Below are 23,640 nucleotides of genomic sequence, written 5' to 3' on the forward strand. Positions count from 1 at the left end.
TTATTTAATAATGTGGGAATTTCAGTGTGTTTTCCTTTCATTATTTTTAACTTGAAAACAGAAACAGAAAGCCCCTTCTTTAAAGTTAAAACTTTACCGCCTAGAGTCTGTCAAAAGCAATATAAGCATCTGGATTTTAAAAAGGGAGTTTTGCAGGATGTTAATTTAATATACTGGCATATTTCATGCATACTTTTTATATTTTGTATGCTTGGAGCTATCTCTAGAGTGACCACCCAGGAACAACAGACTTTTCAAAATTCAAGACTTACGAGCAAAAGATGATGTTCATGTAACAGTGCACATTTCAGGTAATATCTGCCAATCCTGGAAAACAAATGCTATGCATAATATTTCAGCTGTTTCATGTAATGCATTTATATAAGCCATCATGTAAAATAAAAGGGTTTACATTACCAACAATCTAACCTTTATCTCCCAGAGGGTTACACTTCAGAAACAATTCCACTGTTAATAAGTAAGGTATGAATAGGGACATCTCCAATCTCACATCAGTAACAACTTTTCAAGGTAACATCTCAAGCCCACACTTTATTGGCAAAGATTCCACATTACATTGTATGTCGTGTGAGGGGAATTAATAACCAAGTATGGACCACTGTTCTAAATTGGGAATGCCATTGGAATAAGGAAAAACATACATATGTCTTTCCCTAGTTTCCTGAAGATCTTCTGTTGAGGTCTTTTGCAGCACCTCCTTAACCAGAATAAAGAGCTCTCCGTTGCTTAATGTGAGTACTGGTTGCTGGCTGGCTTATGCACATCAGGAACAAACACACTTTTTGAGAAAAATAGTCTAAAAATTCAGTATGCTCAGCACGAAGCAGTTCTGTTTGTGCAAGCCATTTGCTACTGTATTTTCATGAATCAAGTTTGGAATTAAAAAAGAAAAAAATTTTCTTCAGTGGAACTCATTCATTTCAGAACTTGATTTTTGAATCTTTTACATATGTACATATATAATTCTACTTTTATTTTTTAACAATTTCTCTGTCTTCAACTGTTCTGTGAGCTTTCTTTGGGTAACTGTGCTGAAGCTCCCATATCATACAATTAAACAATTCTCCTCTTGACTGTGCTGTAAGAGACATTTAAAGAGAAAAACAAGCATATGTTGACACTTTAAGATCAATACCAGTGATAAATACATAAGACTATCCCAACACACAAATTATGAGAACAGGACAGATGGAAAACCAAACAGCAGAAAAAGTGGCATATTTAGCAGATGCAGACAGACATAGAGGGAGATATGAAGGGTTACATTTCACCAATCATCACATCATCATTTTTTTCTTAATCTTTTTTTGAACCCTACTGTAATGGTCTTGCTGTAGTTATCCAAGAATTCAGTGTCCTCTGTTCACTATATCACATTTTATTTTGTTTCCTTCTACAATCATCTTAACCTTTTTCTTCCAAAATGACAAGCTGTAATTCTTCAATTCAAAACCCCTGTTATTGAAAGAGCAAAGGAAAAAGCAGCATTAGGAAGAAAAACCTGGGGCTGCTGCCTATTCTACAGGTTTACCAGTTCTTTTACCTGAAGAAGTTATGCCAGCTCCACTATGACAGTTTCTGGAATAAAGTAACTTTCAAACTTTCAGCCCTAAAAGCATTAGCTGGAGAGCTGGAGAAACTGGGAGTATTTTGGAAGCTGAAGAATCAGGAAGTGGAAGGGTTACTTGATTTTTACATTTTTGTTTTATGTCTTAAACCCAATTTGAACTCAGGCACTGGGATTCATCCCACTTGAAATAACACAGTTGAAATAATTGCGCTTACTCAGAGCTGCTACGGGCACTGATGGACACAATTTAAACTACCTGATGACTGTGGTGGGCAGATTACCAGGGAGAGGACCATTCACTCTACTGGTGTCAGAGTGACTTTTTGACCTTTTGTGTAGCACCTGAACAGCCTCGGTTATGTCCTGCTAAATCTGCCTGTAACAGTTGATGAATAGAATAATTTTAAATTAGTTACAATCACCACCAACACATTTATGTATTGGAAAAAAATAGAGAAGAAAACCTCCCTGCAATTTTTCAATGTTTTAGAGTTGGTTGTCATACCCTAAAGACAATTTTCTTCAATATATTGCTTTTAAAAAAAATCTTATAAAATAAATATTGGCAGCAAAATGCTGAAGTTTAGGCATCCAGTCTCTCTAAGCAAATGCTGCATTAACAAGCTGCCAGGAGCCCAACAGCTGCATTTGATTTTCATAAAAAGGAGCAGATTGCTTCAGCTGCCCCCCGCAGGAAGGTGAGGCCCAGGGTGTATCCTGGCAGGCACAGCTCCTGCTGTCCCAGCTATCCCACGCACAAGACAGAGCAATCTTACATAATGTCCCACAGTCTACCAAGCCCCTCTAAAGTGGAGTGGGAATTTCTCATTTCCCACACATCCGACTAACTAGGGAGTGAGGCTGTGAGACAAATAAGGGCACTTAGCCACTTCCTAATCCATCCATACTCCATGGATACAATTAGATAGGATGAAATGTAATAATTGACTAACAACAGTCTTTTTTTATGCACTCTGTGAAGAAAGATTTCCCTAGATATTAATAGCTCATCTAGGTATCACTTTCAAAAGTCTACCTAGGCTGCTCTGGAGGGCAAAATTTGAGGCAAGAACTGCAGTGCACATCTTTAAGAGGATTTCTTTTTCACCCAAGTCTACAAAATATTATTTATGATTCCATGACTGCTACCAGTTGCTGATGATATCACACTTGGCTTTTTTACATCTTTTCTGCCACCTGATTTCCAAGAAATCCTACACTGCAGCAAAAGGCAGGAAGATGTCAGAAAGCATGTGCTATGACTTATCATACGCCAAACCTGCTGAGAGCACAGACACTATGTAATGCCTGATAGAGTGCTTTTGCATTGGGAAATTAACAGCTTTTCCTTTGTCAGTAGTGCTAAATGAATTGGAAGATCACTGTGCTACAGCTTCTCAGTCAGGAGAGCTGTCAGCAGCTCTGCAATGGCCATCTGGGGAAAACAAACGCTTGGCCCAAAGTGAGATGACGTAACAGATGAGGAGCACTGGCAGGGACATGGTGGATTATATTAAAAACCTATTTTATTTGTTAGCTAACTGTAGATGACAGCATTGGAGTGCACAATAAAATGCATTTATGATGCTCTGTAAATCCCTCGGGTTCACCACACTTGTCTACATTGTGAGCTCATTTATTGGCCAGGAATGAAACAGAAGTCAGTTGTGTTTCATTCAAGATTAAAATTGTTAGTTATCTATATCTCAAATAGTAGCTGCTGCATAGTGCAGAAGTCTGTCAAGTGTATTTTGCCTTTTTTTGGCATGCATATTTTCACATAAATTTCCATGCACGTTTTTTGTAGGAGAACATAAGTGTTTTCCTGATTGCACCATAAGATAATGTTCAATATGTATTATTTTAGTTCTACACGGCAAAAGTGAAAACCCAAACAGCAATGGCAAATGCCAAAACTCATGTGTCTGCTACTTCTGTTTTATGAAGAACAGAACATTCTTTGTGCTTGGCAAGATTTAATCACATTAATAACAAATTAATCTTATTAAAAATAATATTATCATTCCTACAGAATGATGATCAGTTCATGGCTATTTCATAAGCATGCAAAGGTTATCTAGTTGCTTTTCTTTTGCATACACTGTTAGGTCTTCTCTTATCCATAGCAATAGAATGCATGAGATACAGATCCCGCTTGGTGGCTGAAAAAGAATGACTCTTTAGTTCAGTAACCTGACTTACATCAGATTAATGGAGATCAGGAGCTGGCTGAAACAACAAAAAAAATTTCAGTTTTGCCCAAACATACAGCACATCCACAGTATTGATTCGGATGCAGTGAATCAGCAGACCAAAGTGATTGCATCCCTTTCTCAACATGACACTGAGAAGTCTACATGGTTTTGGCCCAACGAGAGCCTCTTCTAACTGCAGAGATTGAAAAAGAAAAGGAGACAAATCCATGATTCTACTTGTATCTTCACTATTTTAAAAACACTCAAAAATGGACAAGTACTACAGAGAGTACTTACTGTGTTCAGTGTTGGCCCATGCTTTGTGATGTGAAAGTCTGCACTGAAGGACCTCAGCCAATACACTTTTGTCCTGAAATTTACGATATATGTGCCCCATAATGAATTGTAAATGTTGAACTGCAGCAAGATAGAAAGTATAATCTGCATTAGTAATCAAGCTTACATGTACTCTTAGAAAGAAGGAAAGTATCTTGAATAGATATCAGAGGATCATCTCTGTCAACCAGGACTTCAACAGGAACACAGATTCAATTGAGAGTTGAACAGTATGGCACATTCTGAAAATTAAATGTCATTGATTAAAGACATTTATTTATTATGTGTGAGCTTGTTTCTGGACTTGATTTTTTTTTTGGGTGGTGGGAGCTACTGAAAAACATACATTTGCATAGCTCTATTTGCTTGCTCTATTTGTTCAAAGTTACCATAGTTTCAAGCACCTTCCTTTACAGAATGGCAAAACGCAGGTAAAAATTAGGAAATGCGTTACAAACAACGTTTTCATAGCTCCCAGTAGTAAATAATTCCTCTCTCCCTACACAGCAGGCAATTTTCTGTAATTTCAGAGAATGCAGGAGAGTTTAATGCTCTGGTCTGGAACCCAGATTGGCAGGGTTTTGCTGCCAGTACAAAACTGACCTTAAACCAATCATTTCTTCCTCTCCCTTTACAGGCCCATTCTCGTCCCTTTGCTTGTAACTTCTTGACCATTTATGGTGCTTTAATCATTCATGAACAGCTGTCAGTTTGCCTGCATTCCTTCCCTTCCATCATTGGGATCAGTTGAGGTTTTGTTTCTAATCACAACCTAATTGGCTGTTTAAAATGCATAATCCTCTACAGAAGATTACTGTAGCAGAGGCTTCCAGGAAATGCTCTTGCAGTATTGAAGGTCTTTGGCATGAAAGCTTGGGGCTTTCTAGCCAATTGCTCCCACCACATCAACAGAGATATTTGGAAGAAAGCACAGGCAGCTTCCAAAAGTCTTCTACAGTATGACATTTCCTCTGGAAAGCAGTGGTGGCCTAAGCCTGAGGTATAGGTTTGCACTGATGCTTCGGAGGAGGTGTTGCAATATAACAACAAACTGGATTAATACATGTAATAAATTATTGAACTTCATTCTAAACCATTCACAATATGTGTAGTTTAAATAACTTTATCAAAAATACATATAAAGTGAGAATTTACGAGAAACTGCATGTCTACCATCAGTGCTTTTCTTACCCAATGACTGAAAGATATGATACCAAAATCTACTAAAGTTCTTAATCAATGAAGAGGAAGAGAAAAGGTGAGGAGAAAAGAGAGAAAGAGAATTACAAAAGAATTAACATTCCTAACCTGCTAAAGACCCAATAGCCACTGTTGGAAAAGGGATATCTTCTATAATAACCACATTTATTATGCATTACTAGTAAAATCCTGACAGGTTTATCAAGTCATTATATAGAAACCCTACCACTAGTGCATGCTCACATACCAAAAGCCCACAATCTAAAATTACATGTTTGGGCATTCATTGGATAAGAATATTCCAGGGGGGAAGATGGGTGAAAAAAAGAGAAGAGGTAAAAAAAAGGAATCTCCTAATAACATAAGAAGAATCGGGCATATCTGCAATTCTTGACAACTGTATTATTTCCATCGTCATTATCTCGACTTTACTGCATAAGCTCCCTGAAAATACATTGAAAACGGCTACCTCACAATCCCCTGATCTTATGAAGTGATGAGAACATTATGGAACACAGCAAATTTAAACACAAGTCAGTTTAAAATTTAACTGAAATAATGCAAGTTTTTGAACTGACTTCTGTGGAGCTGGGTGTTCTGATGGTCCAGAAACAGCATGGGTGGAAAATGAGGGTGTGTTTTTGGAGGAAAGGTTATGATGACACTTAAGAGTGACATCTGGTTTACCCAAGAATAAGTGCCAATAAACACCTTCAGATGGAGAATTGATCACAGGCCACAGCAATCACGCTGGAGACACGTGAAATTTATTGTAGGCCTCCCTGTTATTTACCTCACTAGAAGAAGCACAGTGCTAAAAAGCAAGAACAAACAAACAAACCAACCCACCAGCTCATGAGGATGTCAAACAAACTGAAGCAGGAGATGAAGGCAGCGAGACCTCATTCAGCATCTCGACACAGCTGGTGTGGTGGAGACACTGGTCCAGGCTCACAGCTCACATCTCTGATTCTGTGTGTCCAAGTCAGTGGAGGCCTGGGAATATTATCTCCCATCTTTTGATGCTTATTTATTAGATTTGTACTGGAACAGCAAAGAACAAAGGCAAAGCAAACCAGGTCTCTTGCAAAGTATACTAATCAAGTGTGGTTGGATGATATTTCCAGGTCTCAGAATTCAGCTTAGGTGGGTCCTTGATTAATTTCCTTGCTGAATTTGGCCAAAGCCTTCCTTGGTGGTGTGCTCATCAGCAGGAGCTCATACTGCAGCTACAAGTAAGAAATTGCACGGATGTGCTCTAAAAATGAAGTTCCTAGTGGAGAAGTTGAACAAACAGACCTGAAACAGAGTCATCAGTGCTTCTCAGGGAGTATTTAAGCAGTGGCAAAAGCAAGGATATTTTTTGATACTGGCTCTATTATAAACAAAGGAAAAGTTTTAGAACAGTAAAAAAAAGTGGACAAATGTCCTGGTTTCAGCTGGGATAGAATTTATTTTCTCCTTAATATCTGGTACACTACTGTGGCTTGTATTTAGGATGAGAATAATGTTGATAACACACTGATGTTTTAGTTGTTGCTGAGCAGTGGTTACAATAAATCAATAACTTTTCAGCTTCTCATACATCCCTGCCAGTTGGGGGTGCACAAGAATTTGGGAGGAGATACAGCCAAGACAGCTGACCCACCTGACCCAAGGGACATTCCATACCATACAGCACCATGCTGAACAATCAAACTGTGGGGAGTTAGCTGAGATGTGCCAGTTGCTGCTCGGGGACAGGCTGGCAATCAGTCAGCAGGTGGTGACCAATTGCATTGTGAATCACTTGTTTTGGATATTCTTTAATAATTATTATATTTTTCCCTTCCTTTTCCATCCCATTAAGCTGTTTTTTACGTCAATACATGAGTTTTACCTCCAAAACGGAGGTATCAGACTTGTCACTCAAAAATTCCCAACTTTTCTGTGCTTCAAAAAAAGAAGTTTGCACTGCAGCATGTCTGGTTTTTCTAGAGTTAGAACAAATCTATGGTTTATCATGACACTCTGCATTCATCTTAACAATGTCACCTGAACCAGCGTGGCCAGAGAGCTCATGAAAGCATTTTCCTAAAGAAATCTGGACAAGGTGGAAAAGAAATTTAATGCACATAAGTTTTTTAAAAAACAAAGCATTTGCTGCATGCTAGGACAGAGATCTTTGATTTGATTTGATTTTGTATTGAAATATTATCCACAAGGAGCATTCAGACATTGAGCCTTGATAGATAGTCACAATAACTCTAATAAAGCAGCTGGTGTTGAGACTACCAAAGTTTACATATCAATTTATGACAGTGTGATGTTTCAGTATAGTATTGCTTAGTGGCAATTAGTTTTATTTGGAGTGATTAGGTGTTCAGTTACTTACAGAGGCCCAGGGTGTTAGCAACAATACAGAGTTTGCTTGCAAATTTCTGCTTTGGAAAGCCTTTGAGTATTACAGATATTTCTTGCAATCCAAAATACAAAGAAAAAAAAACATGGAAGCAATGCTTGCAATAAAAATTGTCCAACAGACTAGAATTAATGAAATAAGGCCAAGTTATCTAAAAACAAATTACCTAAATGTCAGTCCTCTGCCAATTTAGAAAGAGGAATTAGTTTCAGCAGAGCTGCAGCACTGGCATACCTCCACCTGAAAAGCATTTCTGGAGCACATGCAGAGAGAAGGTCAGCTACAGGTAGACAAACATAAGGTCATCCTTCTTCTCCTGTGCATAGAATCCTATCCTGACATCCTGATCCGTTGGGAGGAAAATCACATGCTCATTCAGATAAGGCTCTGTTTGTGCAAATAGACCAAAGCTCTGAGCTTGCAGGGACTGCACAAATCCAATGGGGTCTCTGCTAATGCAGTGGATCCTGACCACCACTCCAGGGTGGATCCTACCCAAAAACCCCTCAGCATAACAGCAGCACCATTACAATAATGCTGCCAGTTGTAGAAAGAGGGGTGCACATTCTCCTGTGGAGAATTCTAAATCTCATATACAACCCGGTTCCCAAAGAGGGGGGGTGTTTTAACCATGCCATGAATAAAATCTTAAATATCAATTTGCTCAGGTGCCAGTGATACTGAAAGAAATGTGAATATAAGCTGTCAAAATTTTAACATCCCATATTGTGAGAACCCCGGCCTTGCTCTGGGGCCTCATGTGGTGGTGAAATTCCTCCTCCAACCCGTGCTTCCAAAGAAAAACTCCGCAGGCTTAGCTGTTCGGTCTCAAGGCAGTTTATTGCTAGTTATCTAACAGATTATGTTCTTGGACTGCGGCTATTTGATCAGTGGCCTGGGTAGAGGCACACACACACCCTGACATCCTCTCTATCTGCTGTCTTCTTCGTCTCTCCCTCCGCCCAGGGCTGCTGCTATCTTTTATAAGATATATTACGTATAACATGTTCACAATTATTCCCCAATACCTACTACCTATGTTGCCAAGTGTTTTTCTACTCTAAACCAATCTGTGAGTGCCAACATCACCAAGAACATGGAGGTAAGGAAGAAGAAGGAGGAAGAACAGGATCAGCCCACTTTCCTCCATCTTAGAACTTCTGACCCCCATGGACAAAGTGAAAACCCCCCTCTACATGTGTTAAAACCCCCCTGTACAATACTAAAAAAATTTCCCCTCTACTTTGTAACTACTTATACTATACTATCTAACCTTTTGTGATTGCTTGTTCCACCTCCAAAGTCGGTAATTCATTCCATGGCTCAAACTCAAAATCACAGCTGTTTTTCAGTTGTCTGCCAGGGTCTAGAATGCTTCAGACCAAGGCCTGGAACCTCTAAAAAATGTCTGAGAGACATTTTGAGTTCCCACACCATATGACTATGAGATACTTTACCAGCAACACACATCCATTTTGATGGATCTGCATCTGCCTCTGGAGCAGAGACCCTTCCCTTAGTTAAACAAGGCATGAATCAATAAGATTAACATGGTGCTACTCTAGTAATATTAGCCCTTGCATGCCACTCATGGACAGTATACAGCATGTGATATACTCCAGTTCTCTGCATGTTAATTCCAGCTCACAGTTTAATTAGTCCATGCATAATATATTTAAAAGACATCTATTTCTGATGTATTTGCTTTTGTGTTGGGGTTTTAATTCTTTAATAATTTTTCCCATCTCTGTTCTGGGCATGAGAAAACTATTTTGGCCCTAGCAAAGGCACAACAGCCTTCATAAATCCCTTGCCAGTGATGAGAAACAAGAGTGCCATGGTCTTCTGCCTTATATCCCCTTCTCCTCAAACCACTTTCTGAAGTTTCAGCCAGTCTGTCTTGTGTGACTACACATAGACACTGATTCCTAGTGATTTTGGCTATTTCTTTTCCTCATTTTAAAGTCAAAAGTGTTTTCAACACAATCTTTGTACCCCTGAAGAGTGGTTGATGAATTTCCTGTGAAAATAAGACCTAGTGCGTTATACAGAAAATTGTAAGCAGTGACACTGAAGCTTTAAAATGTTTTACAGAGAATATTTTCAAGAAGCAATCTGTGAAGTACTCAGAATGAGCCACAAAATACTCACAGATATAAGAAATAATATTTTACGGATCTCCCTTCTATAATTAATATAATTTTTCTTGTATAAGACATGGTCTCCTGACTCTGTAGTAATTAGGATTAAGATTTTTTATTATTCAAATTACTATTATTTGGTCTTAGAAATAAGAAGCTGTTTAAAGTAATAATATTTTAATTACTTACCCATAAACAGATCTGTAATACTGTGAAATATTTGTAATAATGCTTCTAATAATTAAGGAATTTCTGACTAAATTAAAGTCACCAAGACAGAATCCATTAAGTACAATCAAAGACATAAAGAAAACAAAAATCTGAAGAGTCTGAGAGCATGACATCAAAAAGAGAGGTATATCCATATAATTATTCAACACCAAATGTTAATCCAATGAATAAAAGCACTAAGGGTTTAGAGTAATTTGGCTAGCACACAAAAATCACTTTGCTACGATAATCACACACTCAGAGTAATTGTGCACCTGATTCTACAATAAACTCACAGCTTAAAACATTAAGCAGAGGGTTAAGACACTGGTACTAAAGGTGATAGGACACAATTATATGTTCACTGTGTTTTAGAAAGGTTTTTTTTAAACATCAATGCTAACTTGATCTACAGCAATCCAAGAGTCAGACTGACCATGTTCATTGGATACACACTCTTTTTTCCCTTAATACTACAATTAGCATACACATTGTACTTGATGGGGCTATAGGGGAAGAAAGAAACAGAACAAATAATTGATGCAATATATACATACCTTGGGCTCATTTAGTTTCTTTAATATTAATTTAAGTTAGTCAATCACTACTTTTCTGCATTTTTGTGGTCACTGGTGCTGTTTCTCAGTGTTGTTCTTAACACAACCTATGTCTTGTAAAGGTCTGTGGAAAAAACAAGCCATCTAGATTTCTGGAGATGTTCTGTCTCTCCTCACAATAATAAGTTGCCTCTGAGGACACACTTTAAATCACGTATCTCTAATTATAAACCGTAGCTTTGCTGTTTCCAGATCCTTCCATATTGCCTTTGTTCCAAACAAGTGCCACCTGTTTCCAATAGCAAAATACCTTATTAGTCAATTGCTATCAATTAACCTTCAGAAACCACACACTGCATTACAAAAGGATTATGAATGTAGATCAGATCACAGTCCATCACAGGGAGGGAATTAGGTGTATACATAATCAAAGTCCATTACGCCATATACTGTGTGTAAATTATCACAGCAGGGCATCATCAGTGTTTCCACTATATCTCAAAAACCCTTGGTGCATACTAATAGTCAGAGCTTCTCTTGCAATGAAGGGGCCTAGAAGTAGTTAGCAGTCTGAGTAAGACCCCTGGCATTAGAATTTCAAAGAATTTTATTCTCCTGTCTTTTATCTACAATTCATATCAAAACAAATGCGTTTCTTGTGCCCAAAGAGAAATATTCTTCCCCACACACAAAAGTCTAATCTGTTAATGAAAATTATTTACATTAACACAAAGAATTATGAACCTGAGGTCACAGAGCTATTTTGCTACAGAAATTAACCCAAATTTCCACTACATATTAAGCATGAAGAATCCTTAGCTTTTCCTCCTTAATTCCTGTGTTTTCTTTATTTTCAAATGCCACATCTTCTTTTTGTTCTTGGGTCTGGCAAATCAACAAATAGGCCTGAGTTGGTTGTCCATTCTAATTCCAGTGCCATAACAATCCCACAGCAGCAGTGGCGTCAGCTGACAATTAAAAACATAACAACTTACTGTTGAGAACTGGCAAGGGATGTACCCTGTGATCCGACACTCCTTCATTTCTAAAATGCTGCCTCGGCTCTTAAGCTTCATGATCCCTGTTAACACCAATACAAATTGAGAAGCTGAACTCAGATGTAATGATTGCAAGCTCTTAGAGATCACAGCCCTGCTACCAGACACCAAACTGAATGGACTGCAGAAACAAGTCATAGCAAAAATGTTATTAACTGTTCCCAATAGTCACTGCTTTGAGATACAGATTAACCCAAATGCGTTCTCTCCATCTGAACCTCTGTGGAAAAACAACATGCATGTGAAAAATCATCTTTTTTCTGCAGCTCAAGATTTTGGTGTCATCCATTGTATTCCTTGCTCCTGACATTACCATGTTTCCTCAGCTATTTGCAGTGTAGGTTGATCTAAAGAAAAGTGAAAATCAAATGTGGTACCTTAAAGTAATAGGTTTTCTGTACTGTAGCAGGTTTTTTTTAAATCAACAGGTTTTCTGTACAAATGAAATTTCTGTTTAAAGTCTATTCCAGACTCCTGGAAGCCAGGGACACAGGGCACGGAAGCCACTGTGGCCTATGTTTTGAGGCAATACCAGCTGTTATATGAGAGTTGCTCTTGTAAAGAGTCATGACCAAGGGTACTTATCTAATATGAACAAACCTCAGGATTATGAGTTGGGCATCTTAGAGTGGAAATGTGGCTACTTTCTCACATGTAGTTTCATCTCTTCATCTTCAAAAGCAAACTCAAACTGCATAATTGGACCTGATCCTGACAGAATTAAGGCTAATACATTTTTTCCATCCCACCACACACATGTGGCTTCTGCACTTGTAATGTATGCGTAAGTGTGCAAGTGTATGGAGAAAAATGAACCTCATTATCATAGCTACCATGCTGACTAAAAGCCCACATGAACCTGCAGAAGGAAAAATTCAGCAAGAGGAAAACATTATTTCTTAAGGTTCAGTTTAATTTAATTGAGGCATTTTTTGTTTCTGAAGAGAAAAGCAAAAATGTAGTTTGAAGACCTAATATATTAATGCCTTTTGTATGATTAAGTGGAGTTAATACAGTATTCTCTATTTAATCTTACTTCTTGCTGTCTTTCTGGTATAGCACAAATGAGAAATTGAAATTTTTGTGAAATAGCCATGTGCTGAAATTGTAGCACCATTTAACTGATAGTAGAGTTCTAAGTTGCATAATTTTCTGCTCTCTTTTCCTACAAGGTTTTTAATGTCTCTTCCTAACAGGAGCTGGACAAATAAGATTAAAGAAATGCAGTGACCACTCAGACTGGATTTTGGCTCACACTTTCAAACCACTCGGTATAGGGAAAACACCCCAAAACATATTTTTCTTCTGGTATTTTTCAGCCTTGTTATTTCACCCTGGGCACCTCCTTCTCTATTCTGGTCCTTCCCATGAGTGGCTGAATGGAGGCTGGTGCTTGCAGTTCCTGACACACTACATCCCAGTTGCAGAGTTTTCTCATGGCAGTGCTGAACACACTTGTGGCAGTAAATGTGCTGCAGAGGTGCACGACTGGAAACAAAACTGTGGGTGCAGGGAACAAAACACACATTGTGGAGGCTGCTGTTCAACAGAGTTATTTCCCATGCACCAGCTGATGTCCCTGTGATCTGTAGACAATGTCCACCAAGAAGCAGCAGGAAGATGTCCTTGCTGTTGAAGTTAAAGATAAAATTCTCCCCCATACTGAGGATGGGAATCACTTCAAGACTAGGAATCCAGGTGTACTTAATTAGACTGTCATGTGCCATTTGCCAACTGGCTAAACCATTTTTCCAGATCTTCATTCCCAATTCACACCACTGTAAATTAAGGAAGAGCTATGTACTCAGCCACTTGGTTAAAAGCCAGCCATAGCAGACCTACAGAAACAGATAGTAATAATGAAACAAGTGATGTACGTAAAACTAACTCAAATGTCAGGTAGTGATGTGTGTTATGCAATGTATACACAGCTAGCTTTCAGCCTGCAAAGATATTGTGCAGAAAACCTTTCTTCCAAAATCCCAGGATTTGATGCAATTCCCATTGTCTTCACACATGAGTACTTTGGCATTTACATCTCAAAAGTGTGAATGACAACAGAACATATACTGGGGCCTGTCAAATAATCCTGATAGAAGCTCTAAAGATAAATCAGCAAATACAAAATGCTCTAGCACATCATTCAGCCATACAGACATTAGAACTTTATTCCAGTATTAAAACCATTAACTTACTTTGGACATACTCTTTTCTATAACCTGTCCCTATTAAATTATTTCACTAGTCCCTTGCTCAGAGCATTCATCTCTCTATTACTCATAATTATTTCAATGTGCTCCCTTTTTGCCCTTTTCTTTCCACTAAGACAGCTATAATTATGAAGCTGTTTCTTGCCCTGCACATCCTTGCATCAGCAAGAGCAGTGGACCTCCATCAGGCTATGTTGTTAATCTTACCCATAATGACAGAACTTGTAATATATGGAATCAAATCTATTTTACAGCTCATTTTACAGCTCCAGGGTTAGTTGTAACAGTGACAGCTCCTGTGAGATGAGATTAATAGATCTTTTACAAAACATGTAGAGCATTTGATCTGATAAGATTTTCTAGTAGTTTTAATGTTCTCCACGTCTTGATTTTTTTTTTTTTTGTAACTACTATATTCCAGACAGAGGTGAAAAAAAAGGTTAGTTTTTATACTGATGCCTGAAAAAAAATTCCCCGCACTATCCTTTTTTAATATTTTTGTCTATTTTTTTAACTACGCAGAGGCTTCAAGAGTCATTATGAAGGTTTCTGTTTTAATTCTTTTTAAGTCTGGTCTACAACATTAAATGCCTTTTATAGATTTCCTGACAGCTTAATGACTTAGACTTGTAAAATTTTTTTTCTTTATTAGTGATGATGAAAAAACCTCAATAGCACTGCTTCTAACAGAGCAACAAAAAAGCTCACCCCCCCTAAATGGGATTGGACATAAGGAATTTTGTAAGTCTGAATTTAATATGCTTGTTTTCAGTGGCAGGCAGCTTTAGGAACTAATTACACATAACTTAAGTACATTGAAATTGCCACTATGACTTTCGTTTATGGGGTGTGATACGAATAAAAGACCAGCCTGGATTTTTGAGCAGAATCATTCTAGGCAGCAGATCTGAATCTCTTTGAACTCTGGAGGATTTAGATGTAGGCTGACATTTGTGGCTTTGGTACCTCTCCACAAGATTTCACAGACCCTGAATATCAAACCAAATTCCCTCAGAAACTGGAGTTGCTCTGATCTACTTCATGGAGGCAGTAAGTGAGTTAGGTTCAACAAGTGGTTTACTGAAGTTCAGTGGAGGATTTTAAAATTAGAAATCATCAGCCTAGATGTAAAAAAAAAAAAAAAAAAAAAAAGTTTATGGTTGCACAAGCAGGAAAGCCTGTGGTTTACAGAGGGCAGAGTGCATGCAAGCATTACAAGCTGGTGTGAGAAAACTCATTTTAGATATCATGTACTTTCTTTTACTGCAATCCTTCTGTGAGACTTTTTTGTATTTCATAATCTGAACTAACAAGATCCAGAGACTCTTAGCTTTTCCAGAACTTTTCATAGCTGTTGTATTTGAAAACATGACTGTTAGTGCACTGATACAAGCAATCCTTTTGATTCTGTTTCCTAGGACTATTCTCTTAATCAGCATAATAATATTATCAGATTGACTATTATTCATCCCGTGAAAATCCTATTGATTTCACTAGGGTAGTGTAAGACTTTGAACATTTACAGATGCTGGATTATACTCCTGGCAGCTTCTTATGGATCTCTTGCATCCTGCTCTAGTTTCCACCCTCGAGGGAGCTTTCCTTAGTAGACCCACGTTCTCCATAATGGTTTCACCCAGTGGTCTTTGCTCTACCCATTAGAGCCCAGGGATCCTTTGGGACAGGCATGAGGCCAAAAGGCAATCAAAGGTCGTTCTAACATCTTTTACTGGAAATTGTGCCTTGTTATGTTGAAGAGTCAATTAGCTGTCAGATATGCAATTAAAGCAACCTATGTTGTGTCTCATTAAATCAGATATGAAACAAAGAATAAATTATTTAATTTTTTTTAAGACAAAGGTTATCCTGGTCTCAGAAATACCTGAGCAGCTTCCATGAATGAAATTTATCCTGGAGCTATTTAGGATAATATTTCCAAAATATTACGTGTCCTTTGATTCATTAACTTAAATAAGTGCTGAGCGGCTGAATCCTTGTGTACTGCTTAGAAATTTGGGATAACAGGAAACAAAGATCTCTATGAAAATATAGAATTGCATGTATTTTAATTGCTCTACTAGCACTTTTTCATCAAGGCAGTACTGGAACACAGGAATAAAATAGGTAATCCCTAAGAGTAGTGAAGGACAACGTCTTGTACAAGTGCAGCATAAGCAGTTAGCAGAAACAGTCAAAGCTGTTCAGCTGTCAGCACATCTGACTAATGGCTTGAAGATGGAAACTGGTATGGGAATAAGACATATAAGAAATTCAGAATTTTCACAAATTTTATAGGATCTTGAACAAAATATTTGAATCCTTCTTGAAGACAGTTCTATACTTCTGGGATACTACTTATTTGAAACAGCTTGTTTCCACTGACTTCAGTCTCCAGCAGATGTAAGACTTAGTAAAGAAGCAGTTATGAAGAACTGGGAATACTGTCAGAGGATATGGAAGAAACATAATACTATAAACTATAATTTAAGGTAAAAAATAATAAGAAAAAATAATATTGAAAAGATGGATCTGTACTATAATTCCCTCTTTCTTTTGGTTATAAAAAAAGTGGTAGTGGGAAGACACCTGGAAGTCTCTTGAGCCTCCCAGATACTTCAAGCAGTATCTGGTTAATAGCTTGATATGCCCCAGGTGGCTGATAAGGACTGAAAACAAATAACATAGTAACAGCAAGTAATTAAACATGGCTAACTGTGCTTGTTTGCTCCCTTTTTTTATTGTGGATGTCTATTTTAAAACCTTTTCACCACATTAGTTGTAAATGTTCACATATTCTAGAGCCAGGAAATCTTCCAGGGCTGAAAGGGTCCAAGCAGCCACAGAAGTGTCAATGAGACTGGAGATTTTCAAGTTTTCCTTTGACGCATATTTGGGCATTAATGAAAATCTGTCATAGAAGGCAACTTCTCAAGATGGAAACATAAGCCACAGTCATGGATCTGGGAACGAGCCATAGTTTATGGAGTATGGCCACATGAGGTTTGAGCACCACATCCCTCTTCTGTGAGGTGGCCATGAAATAACTCCCTTATCCTTATCCTCAGATGTAAGGTTGTCATCTGGCCCTCAGGGATTAATTTAGCTCCTGCTGTGCTCAGAGGGGCACATGGCTGTTTGTGATGTGCTCATTTAATGCCATGAATTAGGATTTATCTCACATGTACCTTGCAGTTCCTCAATGCTTCCAGGGAAGATGCAGCAGTAGGATGCAAAACCTGTTGCTATTTTCCCACCAGAGGATATACAAAAGACACTTGGGATTATCTCACCCATTGGAAGACGCAGAAATGCTACTTTTGGAGGCTTTTTGCTGCACTGACAGGAATCCTCAATCTGACAGTCTCATTAAGAGAGCTGTAAATACATGATATAATAATCTGGCATTTCTGTGGGTAACTCAAGTCTCACTGCTGTTACAATGGACTTTGTTACCTGCTGATGGTTTGCACTGCAAGTGCCATGTAAAACAGTGCTTGGGTCATTTGGATCAACACTTTTCTCCACTTTTAGCTTAAACCACCCTATTGAACAAAATGTTTATGATAGGCACCTGGGCAAGTAACATTTATCAATTTATGGTAAATCTGTGGAGAATCACACCAAAGGTGAATACAGTCCTTTGGTGACCTGTTAGCAGGATGGGCTAAATCAAATACATGGGTCCCCTGCAGACAGGGATCAATGTCAGAGCTTTCTAACATGCCCTGTGCATGTGGCCACAGCAGTTTCCTGGGATCCCTGTTTTGAGGAGCAAGACAGGAGATTTTAGGTCTTGAAATGAATGCAGGAAAATAGGAAAAATGGTGTGGGAGTACGTATTATTTCAAACCATTGCAGGACCTGTTTGTTAAGTACTGTGCTGACAATCTCATGGGCAGAGATATGGGCTGTGAAGCTGCTCAAGGTCAAGGTATTATCTAGGGGATTGAGAAAACATGGTGTAACACAAGTGCTCCCAAGCCCCAGGTGCAACTCAGATTGATTTCTTTATTTTAAATAATAAGCATAGTTAACTTTTTATATGAGGGGATTCTGGTTAATACTGTTGTTGGAGGTAAACATTGGAATTTCATTAAAGACAATTGCAGGACAAAACTTTTCCTCCCAAGCTGAATAGGACCAGTAAAGAGTGAAAATATTCATCTTACACTTCCATGCTTGCTTGTGAACAGTGGAAGCTGTTTTTGCCCCTCCAGCCCAAATGTGCAGCTACCCATCTACACTGAGGTTTTCTAAGAGTCATAGGAAGGTTAAAACTGTGTGAAACCCCTCAGCATACCCCTTGTATCCTTTCCAAAATGTGTTTCACCTCTCTATGTTTCCAGTCATACTGAAATCAAACAACTCTTTAGCTCCATTAGAAAGACAAATTCAGTGAGAAATCCAGCTCAGTTTTAAGGCTGGGGATTTAGTCAGACATTAAGATGAGCTTAATTCAATTTATACTGCATGTAATTTAGCTATAATATTTCTTCCTCTTTTTATCTCATTTTTATATGATGTCACGAAAAATGTACAAGACACCTAGGCTGACTCTAATGATGTACTCCTCTTGTCTGCAGCTTCTGCTAGTATGGAGTCTCTCACAAGCTGTTACTCTGTTTAACATGTGAATGAGTTTCTTGTGTACTCTTGGTATGTCATTATGTTATTTACAACCTTGTACAACTTGGGTTTCTTAAATCAAAATATCTTAATAAACTGTGCAGCTGTCTCTGTATAACCTCAGCATAATCTTCAGATTAGGAGAGAAATAAAAAATCAGGAAGCAAACTGTCCCTAATTTGCTAAAAGTGGGTCTTTCACTAAGATTGTAACTTTTAATTAGGCAAGAAATAAATATATGAGACTTGGACAGACTATAAAACTGTGATTACTTTTTAAAATACTGCTAACAAGCAAATTAGCTGCAGCAGAAAATAGCAGCAGATCAATAGGAACAGTAAAACTAAAAAGATTTTGCTGATCGCATATGTCTTTGGATGCAAACTGTAAAAGAGGTCCCTGCAGGCTTCCCAATGATAACCTACAAAAGAATGAGACACAAAGGGTATTGAGCTCAAAGATGCTTCAATTTCCCTAGGTAGTGAGCGCTCGTCCTATCAAACCACCTATTAGTCACAAACTCATACAACCAAGACGCTCAGGCCTCTTGAGATCTCCTGTCATCTTGAAAAAGGTAATACCAATGAGAGGCACTAGTTCCTCTTGAAGCATGTTCAGTTTATTGTTTTTCAATGTCTCAAGCAATTTATGATGGTGATGCTGCCAAGACGTATAAATAAGTTTGCACAGCCACTCTTTAGCAAAGATCCGGAAGATCATTGCAAATTAGTTAACTCAGAGAATCAAAACAATAAGTGGGCAGAAATATTTTAAAGCTATTGGCTGACTTACCATAGCGATGGCTTATTTATAAATGTTAAGCATGATTTTTTAAAAAAGAATTATAACTTTGCTGCCTCCAACTTTGCTACAGAACACTTTTAGTTCTTTCTGAAAATGCTGTATAATGCAGCTATGTGTTCTAAAAATATCCATTCCTCAATGCTTAATACCAATGTTTGTATTTGAAAAGTGGAAAAGGTTGTTTTGAGATACCTGAAAGTAGGTTTTCTATTTTTCTTTTACTCACTATACACTGTACCCAAAATAATGCCAACAGAGAAAATACTTGTTTAGCTATCCAATGCAGTTAATATTTTTTCAAAAGCTATGTTTGCATCTTTGCATAAGTATACAATTTAGGCTTTATACAAACCACAACAACAGGTTTCTCTTTGAGTAAGTTAAGTACACACAACACAAAATACCCTCTGTCAATATGTTTGCTTATCAGGAAAGTAATAAACAGGCTTAGGAAATCTTTCAGATAGGATATTAACTGCAATTAAGACTGAATTAGTTATATGGTTTACTGTCAGAAACTTCACAAACAGCATCATCATTTTAGAGTGTTGTACTGGCCATGTTTTGCAGTCTTCATGTTATTCTCTACAGGCTGAAAGGAAGGAATAAGGCAGATACTCATTAAAAAATAATATTTCTACTACTCTAATTAATCTCATTTATTTTTTAATTTAAAACCCTCCTGCTTATTATTAGGCTATTAATTAGTCAGAATATGTTTTAAGTGGCTTTTCTACCAGTTGTCTTTCCTTGTACAATGTACAAGGAAGATATGAACATATCATCAATTAAAAGCCCAATCAGCATTTAGAACTCCTTTTAATTACCTTATTTGAGTTGTCTGTTGTGTTCCAGAATGTGAAAAAATACTAAATGCTTTCAAGATCACCAAATACATTCAAATACATGTGATTTCCTGTAAACAGCTTTAAGACAATTCATCATTCCAGTACTGGAACCTGGGCAAATGGGAATGCTGTAGGAAAAAAAAAAGTAGTGCATGGTCATATATTTAAAGATATAATACTTCTGGTAGCACAACAGTAAAACTTAATTCTGCCATTTGTTACATATTGAGCACTTGTTTTTGCAAACAAAACAGAGCTTATATGTATTTGCATGTTTCTGTGGTTTAAAACCACTGAGGAAACACGGTACAGTAGGGCAGCTGCAGGAAAGAGTAATATTTAGAAGAGAGATACCCTGTACAAAGCTGCCCACTTGGACAGGTCAAGAAATTACTTGAGTTGATTGAACTCCTCTTCTTACTCTGGGTAAGGCTCCTATCCTGTGCAGAACTTATGTGGACAAGATGGGGCTGTTCCTGATGGGACCAACTCCGCCCCCACGCTACCAGCCAGGTGGTGGTGGAGCAGCATCCCCAGCAAGAGATGCTGCAGGGCCAGCTGGCCCAGCAGGCAGGCTGTGGAGTAAAACTCAGGACACTGCTCTAGGGGTGACTCCCCTAGTGTCCACAGACACCAAGGACCAGAGGAGAGCACTTAAAGCATGGTCAGACATCACAGAGCCTGTTAAAATCCACAGTGAAGGGAGAGGTAGATGAAATAAAAGAGTGCAAAATGTCCTGCGGATATGAAAAATGCTGACTGGGTCTCAGTCAGTGGGGCAGATAATAATTGTGATTCAGAGCTTGGTATTGCCTCCATGGCAATATTCAAGGTATGCTTCAATTCATTTTTAATATAAATATCTGTGTTACGCTGTGTGCCTGTGGTTTCATATTCCCAAGAGTGAGACTGGGGAAGAAATACCTGTAAAGGTGACTACAGGGCTTAATTTTTAAGTCCCTAAAGCCTGGGAGCTTTAGGCATGGGCTTGAGCCATATGTTTTATTTATTTTAGGAAGGGTCCTCTAGACATATTATTGAACCAGCCTTGGTTACTGTTATTGATATCTGACATAAGGTTATACTTAATCATCAACATTTAGTACCACTACTATGAGGAATCTGAAAAATTCAGTCTGACCAGCCAATCTACCATTACGGGAAATCCTTTCCAGACCCCAACAGGCAACTGCATAAATAAAGCACACAGCAAAATATCAAAGAAATGAATAAGCTGTCATATAAACAAGCTAGCAAAAAACCACTAGCATGTAAAGCAGGAGAACAGAGATCTTTGGCATAAGAATGAGACATGTGAATCAGGACAGCAAATGCTCTTTCTTACAAGAAATCTGATAATGGAGGGGCAGGCAGAGCATGTGAATTGGAGGCTCTGACTCCCTCTTTGTAGTCACACAGTAGAAACAATAAGCAATACCTGTTAAAAACAATAAAGCAGCAAATATGTGGTTGTAGTATAGGACTTGGAAGTGGTGGGAGAATAGATAATCCCCTTTTCTTGCCCATAATTTTGTGGAGGGAGTTTTTGACTATTTCTGTCTTAGAGCCATGCACTGACCATTCAGCAAGCAGATTTTTGTTTTTCAGAGTTATTTAGGTGTGAATTTCAAGAGCTGGCAAACAGTACCATGGACTTATATGTTCTGAGGTATATTTTCCAGTGCAGTGAGGGAGATTTCATGGAAAACCTTTATGCTCTATAGCCAGATGATTCTACTTTTTCAGCCCTTCAGGGCTGACAATCACACACATCTTTTTAAACATGGAGAGAGCTGAACAGGGAAGTGACCAGTTCACCCAGTACTGCAACTCTACACCACTTGTGACAATTATTCTTTGTTTCTGTTATACTAGATTCACATTTCCAAATTTTAAAAGTCAAGGAATTTTACATTGCTGGAGAGCAAGTTATCCTCATCTCAGGTGAAACCCCTCAGCATACCCCTTGAAAGAGAATAACCTAAAAGTGTGAAATTGAGTCATGTCCATGCTGTTACTTCAGAAAAGCACTTAGTCCAGTAAGCTCAGACCAGCCTGGAATGTACTCACCTCAACCATATAGGTTCCAAATAAGCACTTTTCCTATATCTGTATTAAATATCACTTCTCTTACAGCTTCAGTGTTGTTTAATCTGCTTTCCAGGTGAGACTCAAAGGACATTTCAGGTTTTCTGAGGGTATGAGAGAAATAAAAATTGTGAAGATCATGTACACCACAGTCACACTAAAAAAAAATAAAAATTAACAGACCATTAACAGAGGTTTTAATCCCAATGTAATCATCAATCATCTCCTTTTCCCACAAGCTGAGTCATTAATTACTATGTATTTTCATGAGGATCTTGTATCTTAGGCATGTATGTAACTGTAAAGACAGGAGGTTTTTGTCTTAGTTTTTCACCACTAATATTTATACATTTTTATTATTACAGGAAAAAAAGAATCCACAAAATGTCTAAAGAAACCCACAGTGAAGTATTTTCTAAGAAATTAGTGGGAAAATCTGTCAATGGAAAGTTATTGTGCCACTGAATGTGGTTTTAAAAATAAAAGAAACTACCAGATTTATGTTATTGCTCATGTGTACTTTATTTTTCTTCCAAAAGGAAATTAACTCCTTTAAGGAATAAGTTTTACAAGAGAAATTTGTTTTCTTCTCACACAGAAAAATGTTTTATTTGGGAATAAAAAATGAGGTATTTGAACTGGTGTGATGGATCACACTACACCACACTATTATACCACCACTATACCACACTATCTGACTCACTATACCACACTCATTACAATTGAACTCGAATCACTGCAAAAAGGGGGAAATATCTGTTTAAATGCACGGCTCCTGCATGATGACCTCCTTGTTTTATTTCCAGCAGAAGCCAGTGGCAAGAGCTATATAGCATTGCAGAGAGATGGAGAACAAAAGTTGTCTTCTTCATTCTGCCATCAAGTTTTATCTTCTGCTTCACTAGACACCTCTAATTCAAATTCCCAAATACCAAGCTGATTTCCAAATAATAGTGAAGAGCCTAAATGAGCTTCAAAAGTACATTCTGAGTATTTAATTTTCATTCTTGCCTCATTTGAAATTTCTAAACTCAGTTCCAGACCATTTTGTGCAAAGATAGGGTGAAAACAGGTTGATGAAGTTGTTGATGAGTTAGTTATGGAGAAGAGGGATTCAGGAGGAAATGAATAGAAGTTGTACAGATAGAAATGAAAAGGTAGAAATGTGGGGACAAGAACAAATATTGATAAAATAATAACTTTTTGAAGCATTTAATTAGTTTTGTTATTATTCTTTTTTATTTCATCACTGATAAAATAGGGAAGACAGTACTCTCTCTACCCATGTCAGGATCAGTTCTTGTGGCTGTGGTAGACTACAACCACCTATATCTATTGACCTGTTTAACCATCCCAGTTGGAAGCCATAGAATAT

The 23,640-nt window shown here is 37.8% G+C and overlaps 1 protein-coding gene across 2 annotated transcripts in view; it reads right to left on the minus strand.

The window, feature by feature from the left end:
* The window catches only part of LOC146767617 (uncharacterized), a 311,220-nt gene that overhangs the window by 30,076 nt on the left and 257,504 nt on the right, over nt 1–23,640 (minus strand). For both annotated transcript variants that reach the window (XR_014955155.1, XR_014955154.1), the window contains exons 15-20: nt 22,248–22,422; nt 20,157–20,305; nt 11,627–11,712; nt 10,632–10,920; nt 4,084–4,203; nt 273–3,979 (exon numbers count right to left, since the gene is read on the minus strand). The gene's annotated coding sequence lies outside the window, so the exon portion shown is untranslated. The remainder of the gene's footprint in view (nt 1–272; nt 3,980–4,083; nt 4,204–10,631; nt 10,921–11,626; nt 11,713–20,156; nt 20,306–22,247; nt 22,423–23,640) is intronic.

The sequence above is a fragment of the Lonchura striata genome, chromosome 4, assembly GCF_050655825.1.
Source record: "Lonchura striata isolate lonStrDom1 chromosome 4, ASM5065582v1, whole genome shotgun sequence".
NCBI lineage: Eukaryota > Metazoa > Chordata > Aves > Passeriformes > Estrildidae > Lonchura > Lonchura striata.